The following is a 23720-nucleotide window of genomic DNA, read 5'->3' as shown; positions in this document are numbered from 1 at the left end:
TGATATTTACTATCTGGCTGTAAGACCCCTGCCAGTCCGTGTCTAGACAAGGTAACATAGGCCAGTACTAGTCAAGTGTGGTCCATGAATCAGCCTGCCTTGGAAGCTTGCTAGAAAAACCAAATCCAACATCGCCCCAGACCTACTAAATCAGAATCTCGGAGTGAGGTCCAGGAATCTCTGCTTTAACCGTCTGTCCTGGGGGTTGTGATGCACCAGCAGAGGTGACCCCAAAATTCCAGCCGAGTGTGGCCAGGTTCTATCATTTGGCTTCGGCTCCTGGGCCGGTGCGGGCTGGATCTGGAAAGAGCACAGAGATACCGACTCCACTGCGTAGTTCTTTCACAAAACACATGCTCCTCTGTGGGTAAGCCCAGGCCAGAAGCGTGGCTCTTACGTCTGGGAGTCCGGAGTGAGGAATTCCCTTCTTAGTGCTCGCCCCGTGGTGAGGGAGGACCTGGGTGGAGAGTGCAGGCCCCTTTCCTAGAGGGGAGGGGGAGCCACGCCAGGCCAGACCCGCTTCCGTCCTTCCACGGAGAGGGTTCCCTGTCACCCACTTGACTGGCTTGGGCAAGTCTCTTAAAACCCCAGAGCCTGTGTGTCCTCATCTGTCAATTAAAGACATAAGTATCCCTTGAAAACTTCCGAAGGGTGGCAGCAGTGATGCTGGTGACAAGGTCTGGACCTCAGGGACTGGCCAGAGTCATCTGAGTGAGAACCGGACAGCCCCGTCCTGAGGACGCCACTCTGAACCCCAGTTCAGTCACCAACTCTGCCTCAGGGTTCCCATCGTGAAAATGACAAGGGCTCCTCATAGAAATGATGGGCACTGCTATGGGAATAGTTCGTGTTTACTGAGCCCCTCTTGGGAGGCATTGGAGGTAGCACAGCAAATTCTGACCAGGTAATGTTCAGGTAATACAACGCCCTCAGTACTACACATAACAGATAATTTGGCTCATTTAAGTTACAGAGAATATGTGCTCCCTGAATCTGAATATGGAAAATAGTTAATTGCATTAATTGGAATTCAAACTGGGACAGGCTTTCCCCAAGACATGTTTAATACCACCAAAATGGCCATTTGCTACCATCCAGTTTTATATTCTTAGTTAGCTAACTAGCTAACTTTTTAACTTTTAACCACGTTGGCCTAGGGAGAAGTTTTTAATCAGACTTGTGCCCCCAAATCCACCATATTTATTCAGGACTTGGGTCAACATAGCGCTCCATTTTTTTGGCACAACAGATGTATTTCACGGCGTTGTGAAAGCTGTGTCCTGCGACGTCTCGGCAGCAGCCCACTGTAAAGGCAGGTGTTTCATTTTTGGTAACTGGTAACCGGCCTCCCAAAAGGAGAAGTGGAGATGGTCTATTAATCACCTGAGAAGAATATTTGCCAAGTTTTAATTACTTTTAACGAAGGCTGCGCATAATGAGAACACGCCTTGAACATGAATCTGTTTCATCCTTTGCACTGTCGTGAAGGAGGGCATGTCAGGTACCGTTTTCTGCGTAGGTTCCCTGCCAGGAAATTCCAACCACTGCCACCAGAAGGATCTGGAAGGGATATTCCGGCCTGTTAGGAACACGGTGGGCCTCAGGAAGGGTGAACTCTAGAGATGGCCCAAATCAAGCTTGGTGTGCATGGGAAGCACATACAGAAAGCGTGCGCATCAGCACCGCGAGGTGGTGGGTGTACCACGGATTCCTGCCCGCTCTCGGGGAGGTCCCTTTTCGGGGTGGGGGGCAGAAGGAACAGGGCCCTCGAGGTGACAGGCTGTAGAGAAAACCAGTTTTGTGAAGACGGTGTTTGCCCTGAGAATGAGTCGGGCCCCTGCGAGCAGTGTCACCCTGCAGAGACAGCCGCAGCCGCAGCCGCAGTGCCAGCACTGCCACGCGAGCACGTCTCACAGGTGACCCTGGAGCGGCATGGGTTTGCAGTGCATGGATCCACTTATACGTGCATCTTCTTCCCACTCTGCCCACCCTGAGGCAGCAAGACCGACTCCTCCGCCTTCCCTCCTCCCCCTCCCTCTGTTTTTCTTCCCTCTCTCACTTTCCTCCTCCTCCTCCTCTTCTCCCTCATCCCCCTCCCCCTCCTCCACCTACTCAATGTGGAGACAGGGAGGATGAAGACCTTTGTGATGCTCCACTTCCACCTAATGAATAGTAAATAGGTTTTATCTCTTCCTTATCAGTTTCTTCATAACGTTTTCTTTTATCTCGCTTACTCTACTTCAAGAATAAGTATGTAATACACGTAATATACGAAGCGTGTGTTAGTCACCGTGTTACGGGTAAAGCTTCTGGTTGGCAGTAGGCTACCATCTTGGAGTAGCCTCAGTCTTTCAGTCAGAAGTTATACATGAATTTTCAACTGCTAGGGGATCAGCACCTCTAACTCCCACGTTATTCGAGGGTCCACAGTGCATCCCACTTTCCTGGAGAGTGTTGTCTTAATTCATCTGCTTCCCATCCACAGGGCTTGCGGCCGAAGATATAGGAATGTGATATAAGCTACCAACAAGGCAAACAATAAAGTCCCAGAAGAAAAGCAAGCACACGAAACACCTAAGCCAACAGCACAATCTCTCAGGGCAAACTCTCTCTACAGCCTCTCGCCGGAAGGGCCCTGTTGCTTTTGCCCCCGCAAAAGGGAATTCCCACAGAGTAGGCAGGAACCAGTGATGATAACACAAGGACAACAGCTTGTATTGCTATGGAAAGGGGGATGGTAGATAATAACCTGTTTTATTTTTATAAGGAAAAATTCCTGTAATGGGAGAAGGATTGATGAGCAAGTTCTAACTGGTGAGTTATTATGTAATAATGAGGAGTGCAGCATGAAGCCCAAATCAAGATGCCAGAGAACCCTCTTGATAATTACAGACCTCCGTCAGCAGCGGTGGTCGGTGGACTTGTGTTGAGAGCCTATTTTACAGAAAGAGGAGAGGAAAAGCAAGACAAGGCAGGAATGGAGACCACCAGCAGGCTCTCCGCTGTGGTTTAAGAGCAAGAGCAGAACTATCCCTTGGTGAGGACTGGGTCAGACATCAGAAAGTGAGGCCAGGCCAGGCGTGGTGGCTCAAGCCTATGATCCCAGCACTTTGGGAGGCCGAGACGGGCGGATCACGAGGTCAGGAGATCGAGACCATCCTGGCTAACACGGTGAAACCCCGTCTCTACTAAAAATACAAAAAAATTAGCCAGGCGTGGTGGCGGCGCCTGTAGTCCCAGCTTCTAGGGAGGCTGAGGCAGGAGAATGGCGGGAACCTGGGAGGCAGCAGAGCTTGCAGTGAGCAGAGATCGCGCCACTGTACTCCAGCCTGGGCGACAGAGCGAGACTCTGTCTCAAAAAAAAAAAAAGAAAGTGAGGCCAGTACTGGGGAAAAGACCAAGGTACCACCGAAACCAGGAAAAGGCCATTGAAATTAGGGAAGAGGTATGAAAAACGATAAAATGGAAGGGTGCCAAGAGACAAAGATCTTCTCCTTCAAAAAAACCCATGGTCTGCAAGAGCAGTGGCCAGCCCCGATCCTCACATTGTGACCATGTGGTGTCCACAGGCATACTCGGCCCTTCTGTCAATAGATGCTTTTGCATTTCTCACACAGCTTCCACTTACATGGCAGCATGGTAGGTTACCACGAATCATGGAAGCTTGTCATGAATCATGGAAACTCATCATAAGCTGTAAGAGACCTTTGCCATCTTGTATCCAGGAAGCCTGGAGAAGTGATATGACACGTCCAGTGTTAGCTAACAGCCCCGGGCGTTGGGTCAGATTGAGAACCTGGACCTCTAGAGTCCAGTCCTATGTTTTTCTCTCTTAGTGTCCTTGTTTTTTTCTCTGTTTGTTTCATGTTGCTAATTCCAACATTACGGTGACTGCTATCTACACAACGACTCTAGCAGTGGAGTTTCCGAGCCTCTCAGCCATCCGTGTGTGTACGCAGCATCACATGCAGACGGTATATGTTTGCTCTAAAGGCAAACAGCTGCAGTGGAGGAAGCAATTAGCAAATTTCTGAATTATCCTTCTGATTCCACTTAAATTCCAAAAGCTAATTGGCCAAAATGTTCCTCCTTAATTAGAAGCAATTAATATGTGAAACTAGGTTTGTATTTCACAAGAGACTGTGCATTTCACGATTGAAATCGCATAGTTCATTTACTAATGGCCTCTAATGGCCTGTAATCATAAGGCAGACACAATTAAGGTGGGATTTTCAAAGTGTAAGTACGGAAGGAAGCCTGAATGTATGAATTATACTTCTGCTGCTGAGAATCCACTTTGAGCTGTAAAGTATCCACTGAGGGCTGTAAAACATACATCATGCATGCACACCCTTGCCCAAACACATCCACATGCATAGGCAGTCCTGACCTGTCACCGTTGACCCCTTCTGAATTCCCTCCTCTCTACTGTCACTCCCTCTCCCTGGGAAGACTTGTCTTCTCTCCCTGACTCCACCAAGACACCCACCCTCGGCACCAATGCCAATAGAAATCTATCCATGATAAAAACGCTGATAGTCGGACCCCAGCTTGGGTAGCAGTAATACCAATAACCAAAGCCACCGCTTCCTGCTCAGTATGTGCCATGCTATAGCTTCTCTCACTAGGTGAACCCAATAAATAAGATGTTGGCAGAGACTGGAAATGAGCAGGAAAGAGCGCGAAGATGCAGGAGGAAATACGAAAGATGAGAGACGTGGGGCAGGGCGGCAAGGATAAGAAATAAGGAATTATGGAGGTGAATTCAGAAGGACAGAGGAAAGGGCCGCACTTGGGTTAGAAGAAGTCAGCAGAGTTGAGGCAAGGACAGGCATTTCTCACTACACCACCCAGGTGGTTTTTATGAGAAAGGCGGTGTTCTAAAGTGAAAGTAGAAAGATGGATCATTAAAATGCAGCGTCTTTGTTTTATGTACTGATGTTTTCCACTATTTTCCTTTCATTGTTCAAAATCAGAGCATGATAGATGTGTTTAGAGTAGGGTCCACAAACTACAGCCCGCAGGCCAAATCTGGACCCAACTTGTTTTGGTAAATAACGTTTGCGCAACACAGCTCTGCCTATTTATTTATGTCTCGTCTAGGCCTGCTTTTTTGCTATAATGGCAGTTAAGTGGTTGCAACAGAAACCACATGGCCTGTAAAGCCTAAAACATTTACTATCAAGTCCTTTAAAGAAAGAGTTGCCATCCCTCCCTGACCTGGAGCGTAACATCTCCGCACCAAACCAAGCAGGCACTTTCGGACACTGTAGAGACCGCCGGTGCTATTTCTTGCTACTCCTCAAACACACCAGGCACTGTTCTGCCTCAGGGCATGCACTTATTCATTCCTGCACCTGTAATCTCAGTCTCCCAGGCAGACACGTGGCTCATTCCCTTATGAAATTCAGGTCTTTGTAGAAATATTGTCTCTTCACTGGGACCCTGCCTGACCACCCAGTTTAAAGTTGCAAATCCAGGCCGGGCACAGTGGCTCATGCCTATCATCCCAGCACTGTGGGAGGCTGAGGCGGGTGGATCACGAGGTCAGGAGATCGAGACCATCCTGGCTAACACGGTGAAACCCCGTCTCTACTGAAAATACAAAAGAAAAAAAAAATTAGCTGGGCATGGTGGCGGCGCCTGTAGTCCCAGCTACTTGGGAGGCTGAGGCAGGAGAATGGCGTGAACCCAGGAGGCGGAGCTTGCAGTGAGCCAAAGATCGCACCACTGCACTCCAGCCTGGGCGACAGAGCGAGACTCCATCTCAAAAAAATAAAAAACAAAAAAAGTTGCAAATCCAATCCCCACCCCCACCCAACATATCCCCTCTTCCTTTACTACTTAATTTTCTCCATAGCACTTACCATTATCTAACATCCTTTATATTTTGCCAATGTATTTGTTTCTCTTTCTTACACTACAAGAATAATGTCCGCTCTTGGAAGACAGGAATTTTTTACTGTTGTAGCCACTGCTTATTCCCAAAGTCTAGAACAGAGCCTGGAACATAGTACTCTCGGTTTAGTACAGTTTTTTTTTTTTTTTTTTTTTTTTTTTAATGAGACCTACAATGCGTCTGCAGTATTATTCCTGTTTCACAGATGAGAAAGCTAAATTCTATGAGGTTAAATGACTTTCCAGAGATTGCAGTGCTGGTAAGGGTGAAAGGCAGCCATGGATTCCTGAGTTTGCTAAAGGATCGCGATGGGAACGGTTTCTGGAGCTACTGGTTGCTTCCACTGCTTGCTCACGCTGAAGCTAGCTCAGAGCACAGCACCCTGCCTAGACCCAGGCACCACGCTAGGTTCTGTGCAGGATAAAAACATGCATATGACAGTTCCTGACAAAAAGAACCTTAAAATCTACCTCTTTCTATCTCTAGAAATATACATCATCTATAAAACATAAGGACACATATGTGCATTCTTATTTTAGTGTGCTTTATTTTTTAGTATGAAAAAATTGTAAACACACAAACAGCATAAAAAACGAAGTCCCTGTATCCACCACCAGTTCTGACAATTAGTAACAATAATTCTGTTTTATCCGTCTCCCGTGAATTTTTGGCTATTTGCTGGAATATTTTAATGCAAATTCCAGACAGCACACCACTTCGCCTGCAGTTATTTCAGTATATATCCCAAAACTGAGGAGAACTTTTTAAAAACCTAATCACCCACTGTTATTACAGCAAACAGAATTAACAAGAATTCCTTCACATCAAGTCATATCTAATTCACACTGAAATCTCCCCCAATTGTCCCGAAGATGTCTTTGTGTGTGTATTTATTTTCTTCTATTTTTTGATGTGAATATTTATTTTTGAGATAGAGTCTCGCTCTGTCACCCAGGCTGGAGTGCAGTGGTACGATCTCGGCTCACTGCAACCTCCACCTCCCAGGTTCAAGCAATTCTCCTGTCTCAGCCTACCGAGTAGCAGGGATTACAGGCGCCACCACACCTGGCTAATTTTTGTATTTTTAGTAGAGATGGGGTTTTGCTATGTTGGCCAGGCTGGTCTTGAACTCCTGGCCTCAAGTCATCTGCCTGCCCTGACCTCCCAAAGTGCAGTGACTACAGGAATGATCTACCATGCCCAGCTGATGTGAATATTTCTATAATAAACCTGTCTTGTTTTGTTTCAAAACAAACAAACAAAAAAGCTATAATTTGTTATGTTATGAAGAAATGTGTAAGATAAAGTAAGGTAAATGCACAACTAAGTTATAATATATAATATGGTGCATTATTTTATTTCATTTGTTTTTTATAGAGATGCTGGTCTCACCATGTTGCTCAGGCTGGTGTCAAACTCCTGGGCTCAAGTGATCCTCCTGCCTCAGCCTCCCAAAGTGTTGGGATTACAGGAGTGAGCCACCATGCCCAGTCTATGATGCATGATTTTTAAGAAGGAGTATATTAGGTACAATGAGCTCAAAGGGATGGAAAAGATGTCCTGGAAGATGTGGCATTTGAATTTGGCCTTGAAAGCTAGGATTTCAGCAGACAGAAATCGTGGGAAGGGCATTATCAAAGGGAAGGAAGAGCTTGAGCTAAGTCCCAGAGGATAAGAAACTAGAGGTGGCCGGGCACAGTGGCTTGCTCCTGTAATCCCAGCACTCTGGGAGACCGAGGCAGGTGGATCACCTAAGGTCAGGAGTTTGAGACCAGCCTGATCAACACGGTGAAACCCTGTCTCTACGAAAAATACAAAAATTAGCCAGGTGTGGTGGCGGGCACCTGTAATCCCTGCTACTCGGTAGGCTGAGACAGGAGAATTGCTTGAACCTGGGAGGTGGAGGTTGCAGTGAGCCGAGATCGTACCACTGCACTCCAGCCTGAGTGACAGAGATTTTTGTCTCAAATAAAATAAAATAAAGTAGCAGTGCGTCTGAAAAACAAACAGCCCATTTTGCAGGAGCAGTTGCCACCCATGAGCTGTGGTTCTGAGTGTGGTTCTAGGACTGGCAGTTTCAGTGCCAAGTGAGAAACTGCTAGGCATGCAAACACATCGGCCCCGTCCCAGCCCCACTAGGTCGGAATTTCTGGGTTGGAGGCCCAGAAATCTGGGTTTCAATTAGCCTTCCAGGAGATTCTTAATCTTCTGAAAGTTAAAAAGTGCTCCATGTAAGGTGTACTGGAAGAAGGTGACGTTGAAAGCTAAACTGAAGACAATGGCCATTATCTGATTGCAAAGCAGTGACACCTTCTCGAAGACTGTTGAACAGATACGTGATCGTGCCTGTGATTTAGAGCTCCGCCAGATGGATGAGAGGTGCAGAAAGAGAACCTTGAAGTGGGAAGATCATAGGAACCTTTTATATTGGTTGCAAAATGGAAACAAAGAAGCAACCTGTTGTTCATCATAAACGTGTTTCCCAACATCCATTCACTATTCGGGTCCCCATAACCTAATTTCCTTCTAGAGGAACCATCCCATTTCCCACTGTCAGTCTGTTTGGTTCAGACAGTGCTGCCTTCCTCGCAGGGTCCAGGGTTGTTCATGTGACTCGGACTGTCCAACAAGAGTATCACATTCTCTTGGCCAACGTTATTGGTTTAAGGATAAAAGCATGGACCAATCAGAATGTGTTACGTGTTGTGACGCTTTGTCTGAAACACAGAATGTGCCTTTCCATGGGTCTTTAATCTAAAAATCTTCAGCTTTCTTAAGGGAATTCAGGATGGGGGCCTTTTCCGAGAAAGGAACAAATACAGCAGAAAACAGATTCAATGAAGGAAGAGAGAGAAGTCAACTCTGATCACATCACTTGAACCCTGGGTCAAGCTGTACCTAAAGCTAAATCTATTTCTGCTAAACTTTCCTTTCTAATGGGCCTTTGTGCTCAGGGCAATTGGAATGAGATTTTTTGTCTTGATTGACCCAAACTCAGTCATGGCTCTGGACTTCAGATAAAGGAGTCACAGATTCATAAGATGTTGGCAGGCTTTGGACTATGATTCAGAGACGAGAGGGAAAGTCACGGGCAATTGACAGTGTTGCAGGATGGATTCCACGAGAAGCAGGCTGTGAGAGGGAGCCTTGTGTGCGGGGAGAGCACCCGGGGGGTGGTCCCGGGTCAGCGCCTATGGGGGAGTGAAGAAGCAGCACTGCGCCCTGGGGGAAGTCAAATTGCCATGCGGCTGAGCCTATGAGGAGCTGAGATGCCCTTTGGAGTTGGCTCAGGTTAGGGCAAGGACGCCAGAGCCTCATGCCTTTAAACTGACCATCATTGGATGCAGGCGGCCACCAGGAGACGTGATCTTGGGCCAGATCTTGGGTCTCTCTTCCATACAGTCTCAAGGAAGGACTCAGCTGAGCCACCGGCCAGCGCACCCCCGCAGCGGGGGACACAGTGCCGAGTCAGGGTGTGTGCGGAGCGGGGGACACAGTGCTGAGTCAGGGTGTGGGCGGAGTGGGGGACAGTGCTGAGTCAGGGTGTGTGCGGAGCGGGGGACACAGTGCTGAGTCAGGGTGTGGGTGGAGGGGGACACAGTGCTGAGTCAGGGTGTGGGTGGAGCGGGGGACACAGTGCCGAGTCAGGGTGTGGGCGGAGTGGGGGACACAGTGCTGAGTCAGGGTGTGTGCGGAGCGGGGGACACAGTGCTGAGTCAGGGTGTGGGTGGAGGGGGACACAGTGCTGAGTCAGGGTGTGGGTGGAGCGGGGACAGTGCTGAGTCAGGGTGTGTGCGGAGCGGCGGACACAGTGCTGAGTCAGGGTGTGGGTGGAGCAGGGACAGTGCTGAGTCAGGGTGTGGGTGGAGGGGGGGACACAGTGCTGAGTCAGGGTGTGGGCGGAGCGGGGGACACAGTGCTGAGTCAGGGTGTGGGCGGAGCGGGGGACACAGTGCTGAGTCAGGGTGTGGGCAGAGCGGGGACATAGTGCTGAGTCAGGGTGTGGGCGGAGCGGGGGACACAGTGCTGAGTCAGGGTGTGGGTGGACGGGGGACACAGTGCTGAGTCAGTGTGTGGGCGGAGCGGGGGACACAGTGCTGAGTCAGGGTGTGGGTGGAGCGGGGGACACAGTGCTGAGTCAGGGTGTGGGTGGAGGGGGACACAGTGCTGAGTCAGGGTGTGGGCGGAGCGGGGGACACAGTGCTGAGTCAGGGTGTGGGTGGAGGGGGACACAGTGCTGAGTCAGGGTGTGGGCGGAGCGGGGGACACAGTGCTGAGTCAGGGTGTGGGCGGAGCGGGGGACACAGTGCTGAGTCAGGGTGTGGGTGGAGGGGGACACAGTGCTGAGTCAGGGTGTGGGCGGAGCGGGGGACACAGTGCTGAGTCAGGGTGTGGGTGGAGGGGGACACAGTGCTGAGTCAGGGTGTGGGCGGAGCGGGGGACACAGTGCTGAGTCAGGGTGTGGGCGGAGCGGGGGACACAGTGCTGAGTCAGGGTGTGGGCAGGGAGGGGGACACAGTGCTGAGTCAGGGTGTGGGCGGAGCGGGGGACACAGTGCTGAGTCAGGGTGTGGGTGGACGGGGGACACAGTGCTGAGTCAGGGTGTGGGTGGAGGGGGACACAGTGCTGAGTCAGGGTGTGGGTGGAGTGGGGGACACAGTGCTGAGTCAGGGTGTGGGCGGAGTGGGGGACAGAGTGCTGAGTCAGGGTGTGGGTGGAGTGGGGACAGAGTGCTGAGTCAGGGTGTGGGCAGAGCGGGGACACAGTGCTGAGTCAGGGTGTGGGCGGAGCGGGGGACACAGTGCTGAGTCAGGGTGTGGGCGGAGCGGGGGACACAGTGCTGAGTCAGGGTGTGGGCAGGGAGGGGGACACAGTGCTGAGTCAGGGTGTGGGCGGAGTGGCGGCGCTCAGGACAGCGAGGTTCCCAGCGCGGTGTGAGAACACTGAGCCCTGCAGCTGGAATAAGGAAGTGGGAGGAGCAGATGGCATCAGAGAGAGGACAGATTTCGTTCTGAGCTGGCGGCATTTAAACGCTGGAGAAGGTGTCGACCTTGGGAATAGAAACCACGGTTGATGAACCCTGGCCCGAAGAGAGCGCAGACAGAGAGAGTGGGGAGCTCGGAGCTCAGGGAGCGGAGGGAGGAAACTTTGGAGCCCATAGGCCGGGCGCGGTGGCTCAAGCCTGTAGTCCCAGCACTTTGGGAGGCCGAGGCGGGCAGATCACGAGGTCAGGAGATCGAGACCATCCTGGCTAACCCGGTGAAACCCCGTCTCTACTAAAAATACAAAAAACTAGCCGGGCGTGGTGGCAGCGCCTGTGGTCCCAGCTCCTCGGGAGGCTGAGGCAGGAGAATGGCGGGAACCCGGGGGGCGAAGCTTGCAGTGAGCCGAGATCGCGCCACTCACTCCAGCCTGGGTGACAGAGCGAGACTCCGTCAAAAAAAAAAAGGAAGGAAAGAGCAAAAGAAAAGAAAAGAGGAAAGGAGAGGAGAGGGGAGGGGAGGGAAGGGGAGGGGAGGGGATAAATTGGAGCCTATGAAGGGGAGGAAAGGAGTAGCTAAAGAGGTAGCAGAAACAGATGATAACAATGTAAATAGTAAACGCTTATAGACTCTTGACTGTGTGCCGAACAGTATTTACCATGGAACTTTGTTCTACATTCTTAGCTTGTATTGTTTCTTCATAGGAAACAAAGAAGGTGACGGCCAGTGAGTGGGGTGGGGTCATCTGCTGATGAGGAGTTAAATTAGGGAAGTTAAATTAGCAGTTAAATGAGGAAGTTAAATTAGCAGTTAACTTAGGAAAGCATCTGCACTCTGCGTGTAAGGTAGGTATTTTAAAAGTCATTGAAAAGGAGTTTGTGTGTTTGCTGAAGAATTGTGTCCCCACTCTCCTCATTCCTGTTCTTTTAACAGCTTTATTGGGATATCATTCATGTACCATACAATTCACCCATGTAAAGTATATTATAATTCAGTAGTTTTTATATTCACAGCATTGTGGAACCATCACCGTAGTCAATCTTAGGACAATTTTGTCACCTTCAAAAGCAACTCCATACCCTTCGGCACTCACTCCCCCACTGTCCGCCACAACAGGTGCCTGTCCACCTGTGCAACCCTAGGCAACATGAATCTACTTTCTGCCTGCTCTGGATGTTTCCTATGAACACAGTCTTACAGTATGCAAGCTCTTGTGGCTGGCTTCTTTCACTTAGCATAATGTTTTTTCCAGTTTCATCTATGTGATAACATAAATCAACACTTCATTCCTTTTTATGTCCAAATAATATTCCATTGTATGACTATCCACATTTTGTGTGTCTTTCATCAGCTGATGAATGTGTGGATGATGTCTGCCTTTTGACTATTATGAATAATGCTGCTGTGAACATTTGTGCACAGGTTTTGTCGAACGCTTGTTTTCCATTTTCTTAGGTGTACACCTAGGAGTGGAGTTGCTGGGTCTCTGGCTCTTTGAGGAGCCACCAAACTCTTTTCTGCAGTGGCTGCACCAGTTTATATTCCCACTAGCAGTGGAAGAGTGTTCTGATTTCCCCACGTCCTCACCAACATGTGTGATTACCTGAATTTTCTTTTTAATGGAATTTTTTTTTTTTTTTTTGACAGGGAGTCTTGCTCTGTCGCCCAGGCTGGAGTGCTGTGGCACGATCTTGGCTCACTGCAAGCTCCGCTTCCTGGGTTCACGCCATTCTCCTGCCTCAGCCTCTCGAGTAGCTGGGACTACAGGTGTCCGCCACCATGCCTGGCTAATTTTTTTTTTTCTTTTGTAGTTTTAGTAGAGGCAGGGTTTCACTGGGTTCGCCAGGATGGTCTCTATCTCCTGACCTTGTGATCCGCCCACCTCGGCCTCCCAAAGTGCTGGGATTACAGGCGTGAGCCACCGTGCCTGGCCATCTGAATGTTTATTCTAGCCATCCTAATAGGGATGAAATAGCATCCCAATGTGATTTTTTGGGTTCCTTGTAGATTAGACTGAATTTCTTGCCCATGCTGACATTAAACTCACATACAAAGAGATAGACACACACACATCCCACATGGGGAAGTGAGCTCAGGGGGGCAAACCAGGGTAGTCCCTTGGGAACGCCCAGCTCTGAAAGAGGAGAAGCACACAGGGAGAATAGGAGTGTTTGGCGTCTGAAGGCACAGGGTAAGAATAAAGCCAAGCACTTACCATCCTAGGGAATGACCCTACCCTCGACCTTCCACTTCAGCAGTGCAGAGATACTCTCCATTTGGTTCTCGAAGTGGCCATGGATTCAGCCCACCCCACGTTCTACCCCCGCCCATCGCCGCCACCTGTTCTGGGGGTTGGGGTGAGGAAGGAAGGAGCAGGAGGGGTCCTTTATCCCAATTAACACACACATTTTGCTTCCAAAGCTTATTATGCACCTTATGCCAAAATTTGAGTTGGACTCAACCAGTATATGCCAAAGTCTTCTTGGGACTTGAAGAAAACAGATGATGCATGATGCTGTGTCGCAGATGATTAAATACTACTACCAGGCAGATCAGGGGCAGGCTTCGGGAAGGGGTAAGCAGAGCCTAGAAATTCAGAGGCAGGAAGGATCACTGTGGGCTGGCAGGGCCATTTTGATATTTCTGTGGTGGGAGGGGCTGGGTTCTGAGATGACCTTTTTGGCAGGGCTGTAGTCACCTGCCACCCTAAGAATGAAAGTCTAGGAGAGGATGAAAGCAGAGATGGTGTCCAAAATAGATCTGACGTCTTTGCCAAGGACTTTACACTTATTCTCTGTGCTTTACATTTATTCTCTATGTAACCTTTAGAGCAGGCCTGTGTGCCAGACATGAAGTGCCAATTTGCAGCCAAAGAAGCTGAGGCTCAGAGAGCGTATCAGTTAGGGTTCAACCAGAGAAGCAGAGCCAATAGAAGACATGAGAAATAGACAGACAGACATATAGATGATAGATAGATAGACAGATAGATAGATAGATAGATAGATAAACAGATGATAGAAGATTGATAGATGATAGATAATAGATGATTGATACATGATAGACTGATAGATAGATGATAGATGATTGATAGACAATAGATGATGATTGGTAGATGACACATAATAGATGATTGATAGATAGATGATAGACTGATAGATGATTGATAGACAGCAGATAGATGATAGATAGATAGATAGATAGATAGATAGATAGATAGATAGATAGATAGATAGATGATAGATAGATTTATTACCAAAAACATTTGCTTATGCAAGTCTGGGTTGTCCTCAGGACAGACAGTCAGAAAGGGGAGATCATGAGCAGGCTGGAGACCCACAGGCATGAGCTGAAGCCTCTTATTCGTAGAGAATCTCTAAACACAGGAAAGCCTATACCTTCTTTTAAAGGTCTTCAAACTGATTAGGTCAGGCTCACCTATAATAACCTCGTTTTTGATCAGCTTAAAGGGGATCGATCAAGGACTTTAATCACATCTGTAAAATACCTTCACAGCAGCACCCACATTAGCGTTTGAGGGAATACCTGGGAGAAGGTGCATGCATGCTACAAAATGGCCACTGCTTCCCTTCTATCCTCCAATTCTCCAAAAAGGAAATCTCTTGCAGCCCACCCTAACCAGAAACATACTCAAAAGAGAGTGCTGGGGTCTGTAGCTGAGCCTATCCCAGGTAACGTAACAGAAGCTGTCACCACCACATATCACAGAGAGGTTAAAGAACCCTGTTGGTCAGGATTCCATTACAGGGAACAGATTTCACTCTCCCTAGTTTAAAAAAATATTTACTACAAGGTAATGAATGGTTTACAGAATTATTGAGACGGCTGGAGGGAGAACTGTGGGATGAGCTTTCAGAAGCAAAGCCAATGCCACAGAAGCCGGCCACCAACAGGGTTCTGCCTCTTTTAAGATCAAGAAGCCACCAGTCAAACTGGAAAGTCCTTGACACTCCTGAACCAAGCCACCAAAACCATGCTTCCCAGGAGAAATACCAGTAACAACATGGAAACGGCCTCGTACTCATTTCTGCTTCCGCTTTCTCTGACTGTACCAAATGGGTAGGACCTAAACACTAGGTCCTAACCCCTAGCTGCAAGGGAGTCTGGGAAATGTTTTCAGTTTCCCGTCTCTGAGATACAAGTTGAATGGACATAGAGTACCAATCCACTGCCGTAATATACTCAAGATCCTTCTGCCATGAAGGAGCAAAGTCGGGATTCAAACCCAGGTCATGCTCTTGACCCCCAGAGTGCACTTCATCCCATGATCTGGAACGGCCTTTCTTCCCTTGCCATAATGGGGGCTTCTCTCAGTCTGTTTGCACTGCTATAACAAAATACCACGAACTGGGTAGCTTCTAAACAAAGACATTAGTTTCTCACGGTTCTGGAGGCTCGGAAGTCCAGATCAAGGTGCTGGCAGGTTCAGTGTCTGGTGAGGGCCTGCTTTCTGACTCGTAGGTGGCCCCCTCTTAACGTACCTTTGTAAGGTGGATGGGGCAAGGCAGCTCTTCAGGTCCTCTTTTATAAGGGCACTAGTCTCATTCATGAGGCCCTCCCAAAGGTCTTGCCTCCCAATACCATCACACTGGTGATTAGGCTTAACATGTGACCTGGGGGGACACAACTCACATCATAGCAGGCCTCTTTCTTGCAAGTATTTCTGGTCTCTACTAAGTTGACATTTACTGACTATATCCACAGTTTCCATTCTTGTCATCAGCTGCAGAATATTCTGGAATAGTCCATACGGGAGGAAATGAAAACGATCAGTTGTGTCTCCAGCCCATCTGCATCACCTCAGGATTGGGAAGGCTGCAGTGTGTACAATCCCCTTTTCTTCCCAAGCCAGTCATGTCAAAATGCTTCTGTTTATGGACGTCACCAAAGCAGTTACTGGGCAATTCAGTCCAGTGGTCTCAGGGACCCCTGGAAATGTAGGAGGCACTTGGGAAAAAACAAAACACAATCTATGGCCATGATAATAGAAAGTATCTGTAATGAAAGCCCTGCCTTCCTCGGGTCTTCTCTTTGTGTCCTAGTCTATCAGTCCCACACCCCACAATTCCTAAATAAGCCCCAGTGAACAAACCTGGGCAGCTTCTGGGCAGGCACATGAGTGCGGCAGCACAGCGTTCTCAAAGGAGCTGTGTCAGCCATGGAGGGACAGTTCCTGAATGAAGAAAGACAGATAGATCTGCATGAGTCAGTGATGCTCCTTCACAGTGGAAAGACCCTGGAAATAAACAGTGTAAAGGCTCTCAAGGGAATCAAATTCACATTCCGGACAAATGTCCCTGTATTAGTCAGTTCTCACACTGCTGTAAGGAACTACCTGAGACCGGGTAATTTATGAAGAAAGAGGTTTAATTGACTCACGGTTCCACAGCCTTAACAGGAGGCATGGCTGGGGAGCCTCAGGAAACTTACGATCACGGCGGAAGGGGAGGCACGTCTTCACATGGCTGGAGAAGAAGAAAGAAAGCAAAGGGGAAAGTGCCACACACTTTTAAACAACTAGATCTCGTGAGAACCCACTATCATGAAAACGGCAAGGGGGAAATCCGCCCCCATGATCCAATCACCTCCCCCCAGGCCCTTCCTCCAACTTGCGGGATTACAATTCAACATGAGATTTGGGCAGGGACACAGATCCAAACCACATCAGTGCCTAATAGCCAAGTTTCAGGTACATGGTGCAGGACTCCTAAATTTATAAACCCAAACAAATGGATTTTTCCAACACAATTGTACAAATCCTTTGCAGGGAAGCATTTGCATGGTAAACCTTTGTTTAAGGGAAATAGCCTTTCTTCAGGTGGCTCATTATGTAAACACTGCACATTTGTATTCAGCTGTATACATCTAAGGGTGGCATAGCAAAACCTGTGTACATATTTATTTGTAACAATTTATCTGGAAGTTTAGAAAAATCCTTGTGGGTCTGTAGAGACCATATATCTACTGACACTGAAAAATGTTCATGACCTATTATCAATGAAAATGTGGATTACCCAAAAAAGTAGGCACATTATAATCCTGTTTCTGAAAAAAAAAATGTATCTTTATATAAGAGTAGAGGCAGGCCCGGGATGGTGGCTTATGCCCATAATCCCAGCATTTTGGGAGGCCTAGACAGGTGGAATACTTGAGGTCAGGTCTTTGAGACCAGCCTGGCCAACATGGTGAAACCCTGTCTCTACTAAAAATACAAAAATTAGCTGGGTGTGGTGGCACGCACCTGCAGTCCCAGCTACTTGGGAGGCTGAGGCAGGAGAATTGCCTGAACCTGGGAGGCAGAGGTTGCAGTGAGCCGAGATGGTGAAACTGTACTCCAGCCTGGGTGACACAGCAAGACTCTGTATCAAAAAAAAAAACAGAAAATGTACATTTTTATTTTATTATTATAGTAGTCATACAGATGAAATTTAATATTGATTATTGATATTAACTATATTATTGAATAATTATAATTACTTAATATGTCATATATTATTCATTGTATTATTTCCTTATATTATTTTTAAAAATTGTTTTAAATTACTTTTAAAATTTGTTGTGGGTTGTGGGTACATAGTAGGTGTATAGATTTATGGGGTGTATTGGGAGTTTTGATACAGGCATGCAATGTGAACTACGTACACCATGAGGAGTGGGCTATCCATCCCCTCAACGTTTATACTTTGAGTTGCAAACAATCCGATTAACACTCTTTAAGTAATTTATAAATGTACAATTAAGTTATTATTAACTATAGTCACCCTATTGTGCTGTCAAATAGTGGGTCTTATTCATTCTTTCTTACGTTTTGTACTAACCATCCGCACCTCCCCCCCAGCCCAGCGCTCGCCTTCCCAGCCTCTGGTAACCATCCTTCTACTCTCTGCGTCCAGGAGTTCAACTGATTTGATTTCTAGATTCCACTAATGAGTGAGAACATGTGATGTTTGTCTTTCTGTGCCTGGCTTTTTTCACTTAACACAATGACCTCCAGTTCTGATATGACTGTTTTGAGGGATTTATACTTTGCATGTATCCGTATTTTCTGTTTATTTATTTGTTTTTTGAGAGGGAATTTCACTGTCACCCAGGCTGGAGTGCAATGGTACAATCTGGGCTCACTGTAACCTCTGCCTCCCAGGTCCAAGCGATTCTCCTGCCTCAGCCTCCCCGGTAGCTGGGATTACAGGCATGCGCCACCACGCCCGGCTAATTTTTGTATTTTTAGTAGAGCCGGGGGTTTCGCCATGTTGGCCAGGCTGGTCTCGATCTCCTGACCTCGTGATCCGCCCGCCTCGGCCTCCCAAAGCGCTGGGATTACAGGCTGAGCCACCACGCGTGTATCAGAGAGCCGTGTATCAGTATTTTCAGGTAAGTCTGTCAAAAACACCCTTCATCTGCCCGAGACACACGTTAAAGAGATTTCATGATTGTTCTTTCTTCCTTTCCCTCCTCGTCTGGCTCCTGGCTGCCCTTTGACCCGGCGCCTCTCGCTGGGTCTATTCCTCCTCCCCGCGGTGCCTTGTGCCGGCCGCGCCCTCTCGCCGCGGGCCACAGCGGGCAGGAGCCGGGCAGGAGCCGGGCAGGAGCCGGGACAGGAACCGGGGCAAGAACCAGGAGCCCGCAGGAACCAGGTGTCCGCGCCCCGCCCCGCCGCGGGAGAGGCCGCCGGGAGCCGGGGCCGCCCAGAGCCGGAGCCGCAGCCGCCGCGCAGGCAGGGCCGGGCCGGGCCGGGCCGGGTGCGCGGGCACAAAGGGGCCGCTGCACATGGCAGGCAGGCGAGCAGATGCCAGCAGACAGCTTTTGTGAGTCCCTTCATGTTAATTAACTTTTGTGAGAACGTTCATGTTAATTGACTTTGCTGAGCTTTCCCCAGACTTGAAAGCTCTGGAGTGGTTTGTGTTTGTAAAATGCTTTGACTCCGGGGAGAGCCGCTTCAAGGGGGAAAAAAGAAGAAACAAAAAGAAAGAAAGGGAAAAATTTTAAGTGGGGCTTTGCCTACCAGCAAATGTCTTCCCCTTGGCTCCGTCTCCCCCTCCCCCACAAGCAGGGACTCAACCATCGGAGAGAAGTTTAATGGCCTTTTTCTTACCCTAAAACATAAACCCGAAGCAGACCTCCCCGTGGCAGTGGGGGCCCGGCGGGCCGCCTCGGGGACGGGACAGGTGTGTGCAAGCAGGGCCGCCTGCGTTTCCAAGGAAGAAGTCAAAGTGTGGAGGGCCCTGGACTAATGTACTCCTAGTTTAGAGAAATGGGGACATGGAGCTAGATTTGTGAGGGCCAGTTCTGCTGGGTAACAAATGTGCTCACCCGCAGAGCCTCAGGCCCCCAGGGTGAGATGCACGGGTGGGCCTGCTGCTGCCAGACCTTCTTCCTGGGACAGGACCGGTTGTTAAAGTTTAACCGAGGCCAAGTAAAAAGAGACAGTGCTGGAAGGTGGAAGATCTAGCCAGACACTCAGCTGTTTATTAATATAAACGCGGCACAGCATCAAACCACTGACTTACCTCTTCTTCCCCCCAACATCTTATTATTTTGAACAAACGGAAAAAGTTGAAAGAATTATGCAGTTAATACCCATATACCCACCACCTACTTTCTGTAATTAATATTTTGCTATATTTGCTTTTATCAGGCGTATGACCACCTTTTACCTGTCCCCCTTTTACCTGTCCACCAAGTCGTCTTCTTTTTAAGAATTTCAAGTTGCCAACATCAGTATTCTTCAGTCATAAACACTTCAGCATGTTAGTTATCTAACCCTTGTTAGACAGCTAGAGTTCCATCTTCGTTTATCACTCGTGGATTTTTAAGGTAAAGCGCACATACAGTAGAATGCGTGAATAAGCGGAACTTTGATGAGTTTTCACAATGCATGCAGTTTGCTTTTTCTTTTTACTTTTAATTTGAAGTAATTTTGTACTTGCCAAAAAGTTGCAAGCACAGTCCACAGATCCCTTGTTTGCTCTTTACCCAGATTCCCACTTTTTTAACAAGTTGCAAGGAAGTCGCATACGTTATATACCTTTATTTCTTAATAATTCTGCATTTTCTAAGGACAAGGCTGTTCTCTAATTTGGAAAATTTGATTTTGATATAACCGTTTTATTTAAACTTCTGTCCATGTTCCAATTTTGGACAACTGCCCCAGTAATTTTCTTTACTACATTTTCCTCCAATACAAGTTCCAGTCCTTTGCAAACTATAGTTTCAGCTTTACTAAATCTCTTTCATCTTGTTTAATGCTTTTGGCTTAAATCCTACTTTGTCTTAAATTATCATAACAATCCCTGAATTCTTATTTTTTCTATTAGCCTGGTAAATTTTTGTTTTTATTCCTTATTTTTTACTCGTTTTGAATCACTGTGTTTCAGGTGTGTCTTTTGATCACAACATAGACTTTGGTTTTGCTGTATGAGCCAATTGTTTTGTTTTGTTGAGACAGAGTCTCGCTCTGTTGCCCAGGCTGAAGTGCAGTGGCGTCACATAAAATTTTGCCTCCCGGGTTCAAGCGATTCTTGGGCCTCAGCCTCCTGAGTAGCTGGGATTGCAGGCGTGTGCCACCACGCCCAGCTAATTTTTGTATTTTTAGTGGAGACAGGGTTTCAACATGTTGACTAGGCTGGTCTCGAACTCCTGACTTCAAGTGATCCATTTACTTCGGCCTCCCAAAGTGTTGGGATTACAGGCATGAGCCACCGCCCCTGGCCCTATATGAACCAATATGAGAATCTTATCATAATAGGTCAATTAAGTCTATGCACATTTAATATGACACGTTTAATCTCGACTCTATCATATCACTTCATGTTATAGTTTGGTGTATATTTTATACTATTTATTGTGCTGCTTTATTTAGTATGTCATTCATATTAATTTTTTTTGAGACAGAGTCTTGCTCTGTTGCCCAGGCTGGAGTGTATTGGTGCCCTCTCAGCTCACTGCAACCTCTGCCTCCTGGGTTCAAGTGATTCTCCTGCCTCAGCCTCCCAAGTAACTGGGACTACAGGTACACACCACCACAGCCGGCTAATTTTTTTTTTTTGAATTTTTAGTAGAGACGGGGTTTCAGTATGTTGGCCAGGCCGGTCTTGAACTCCTGACCTCAGGTGATCCAGCTGCCTCGGCCTCCCAAAGTGCTGGGATTACAGGCGTGAGCCACCACGCCCAGCCATTAAGGTTAATTTTTAAAGTTTCTTTTGGTATTTAAGAATATTTTTGTTCTACGTTATTACCTTTGTATTCATATATTTTATGTTATGGTTTCCCTAACTCCTTTTTTTTCTTTAATCTTTTATGATCTAACCTGTCAGTGGTGTCTTCTGATTCCCATATATTACAACTGGCAGTGATCTTATTCAGCCCTCCCTGTCCTCCGGTTCCTGTCTCCTCCCACTTTTACTGGTATTCTTCCTCTCTGCCAGAACGTATCATTATATATTTTCCACCCGTGTTCTCTCCCTTGTTTTACTCCTGGCTCTGCAACTAAACATATTAAGTACTCACTCCTGGTTATTTTGCTGAAGTTTCTTCTATGATCACTTAGTTGGATGAAGTCTACTTTCCAGTGTATTCTTCAGGAAGGGCGTTAGCACAGTGTTCCACGGTTAGCTTGGATGGATATTAAATCTGTGACTGGCACTTTCTTTCCTTGAGTCCATGAAAATGCTGCTTCCTTCTTGCCTGACCTTTTGTGTGGCTGTGAGAAGCCCGATGCCCTGCCTGATTTTCTTTCCTGTAAGTAACTGGATCTTTTTGCCTAGAGGCTCCGATGACTTCTTTCCTTTGTCTTTAAAGTCTCATCATTTTACCAGGATATGTCTTAGGGTTAATTGTCTGTTGTCAATTTTCTTATTTACACAGTAGTCTTGCTCTATATGCAGAATGAATATTTTTTTATTTCTAGAAAGTTCTCTTGGAATATAAATTTGAATATTAGCTCTGTTCCAATATTTTGCTTTCCTCTTTAGAGAGCACAGTTATTCATATGTTGGACCTTCTCTGTCTGCCTTCCATTTCAACCACTTTCTCTCTGACCCTTTTACCTTCTTTACCTCATTTTAAATCTCTTGGTCATTTGCCTACTTTTCTACAGTATCCCTTATTAAATTTTTGTTGAATTCTATTTTCCATTGGGACTTATAATTTGTTCTTATAATTTGTTCTGAAATAATTGTCTTTTTCTTTTGATATCTTTTTTGAGATTAGTCAATTTGTATTGTATTTCTTCCTGTTTTATGTCCATTTCTATTCTTGATTTTTTTAAAATTGTGATTCTAACATTTTAAAAAATCCATCTAAATGTATTTGGTTTAGATGTTTAATTGAGTTTGGAGAGTTGTGTAAAGTTTTATTCTACTTTCTGAATTTTTTTTTTGAGGCAGGGTCTTACTGTGTCACCCAGGCTGGAGTGTAGTGGCACAAACATGGCTCACTGCAGCCTCAACCCCCCAGACTCACACAATTCTCCTACTTCAGCCTCCCAAGTAACTGGGACCATAAGTGTGCACCATCATGCCTGGCTAATTTTTTTTTTTTTTTTTTTTTTGAGACAGAGTCTCGCTCTGTCACCCAGGCTGGAGTGCAGTGGCGTGATCTCAGCTGACTGCAAGCTCCGTCTCCCGGGTTCATGCCATTCTCCTGCCTCAGCCTCCTCTAGTAGTTGGGACTACAGGTGCCTGCCACCATGCCTGGCTAATTTTTTGTATTTTTGGTAGAGACAGGGTTTCACCGTGTTAGCCAGGATGGTCTCAATCTCCTGACCTTGTGATTCACCCGCCTTGGCCTCCCAAAATGCTGGGATTACAGGTGTGAGCCACTGCGCCCAGCCATGCCTGGCTAATTTTTTTAATTTTTTGTAGAGATGGGGGTCTCACTATGTTGCCCAGGATATGAATGGTTTTTTTAGAAAACATTTTCATCAGTCAAACATTACAATTAACACTTTCTGTTTTCTTCTTACATTTGCTTTATAGGAAGTCAGTTTGATTTTTTTCTATTTCTGGGTGTTTTGTCGAGAGTTTTCCTAGTTGAGTGTCGTCTTAAGACAGTTTAACTGAAGTGAAATTTATTTAATAGAAGATATTGTTGGCAGTTGTGGTGGCGATGGTGGTAAAGAAAGGGGACTGATTGATGCAGTCGTCAGCTGGTAAATGTTTAACAGCCAGATCTCCAAGAAAAAGTGGCCTGATTGGTTGCATTTGCTGTGCCACGTGTACTCCCACTACAGCTGATTTTAACCTACCAATGGGGTGTCACCGAACACAGAGCTGGGAAGAGATGATAATAATCAGTCCTCGTGAGCCGTTGTGTTTACTGCACATTTTATTTCTCTTTAATTCGCCCGTCTCACTTCCTTCTCTGTCCTGGCAGCGTCTTCAAGGGCGTGTCCCTTCTCTGGTTCTTTCCCAGCAGCACTGCTTCTTCATGGCCGTGGTTTCCAGTGCCGTTCACTGCAAGCCCCGCTCCTGTAGCTGTGGCTCTCCACTACTATGTCCCAGACGTGTGTTCAGTACTTAGACACTTGCTGTTGGGCTTTTCTGGGGTGAATTTGCCTGTGCTTCATCAGTATCTTCCACGTCCCCGTCTCATTTTTTATGGGCCTCTGAAAGCCCCTTCTCCGTACTCAGCATCCACAGGCTTGTAGTGGTGATGCGACTGTCCTGGGATTTGGTGTTTATTTCTCTATTTACAAGTAATGTGAAGATCATGGTATCCTCTGCCTACTAAGAATGCTAACGGCATGAGTCATGTGTAGTTTTGGGGGTCTTTTTGTTTTTGTTTTTTTAAGAGCCAGAGTCTCACTCTGTCACCCAGGCTGG

The 23720-nt window shown here is 47.1% G+C and overlaps 1 long non-coding RNA gene across 1 annotated transcript in view; it reads left to right on the top strand.

Annotated features, from left to right (window-relative positions):
* The first annotated feature begins 18494 nt into the window (after window positions 1-18494).
* The window catches only part of LOC105498938 (uncharacterized), a 105915-nt gene continuing 100689 nt past the window's right edge, over window positions 18495-23720 (top strand). The window contains exon 1 of the long non-coding RNA XR_011612966.1: window positions 18495-18704. This is a non-coding gene — a long non-coding RNA (uncharacterized lncRNA). The remainder of the gene's footprint in view (window positions 18705-23720) is intronic.

The sequence above is a fragment of the Macaca nemestrina genome, chromosome 14 (genome assembly GCF_043159975.1).
Source record: "Macaca nemestrina isolate mMacNem1 chromosome 14, mMacNem.hap1, whole genome shotgun sequence".
Lineage (NCBI taxonomy): Eukaryota > Metazoa > Chordata > Mammalia > Primates > Cercopithecidae > Macaca > Macaca nemestrina.
The sequence above is the reverse complement of the archived record's forward strand: the minus strand, read 5'-3'. Positions and strand labels throughout refer to the sequence as shown.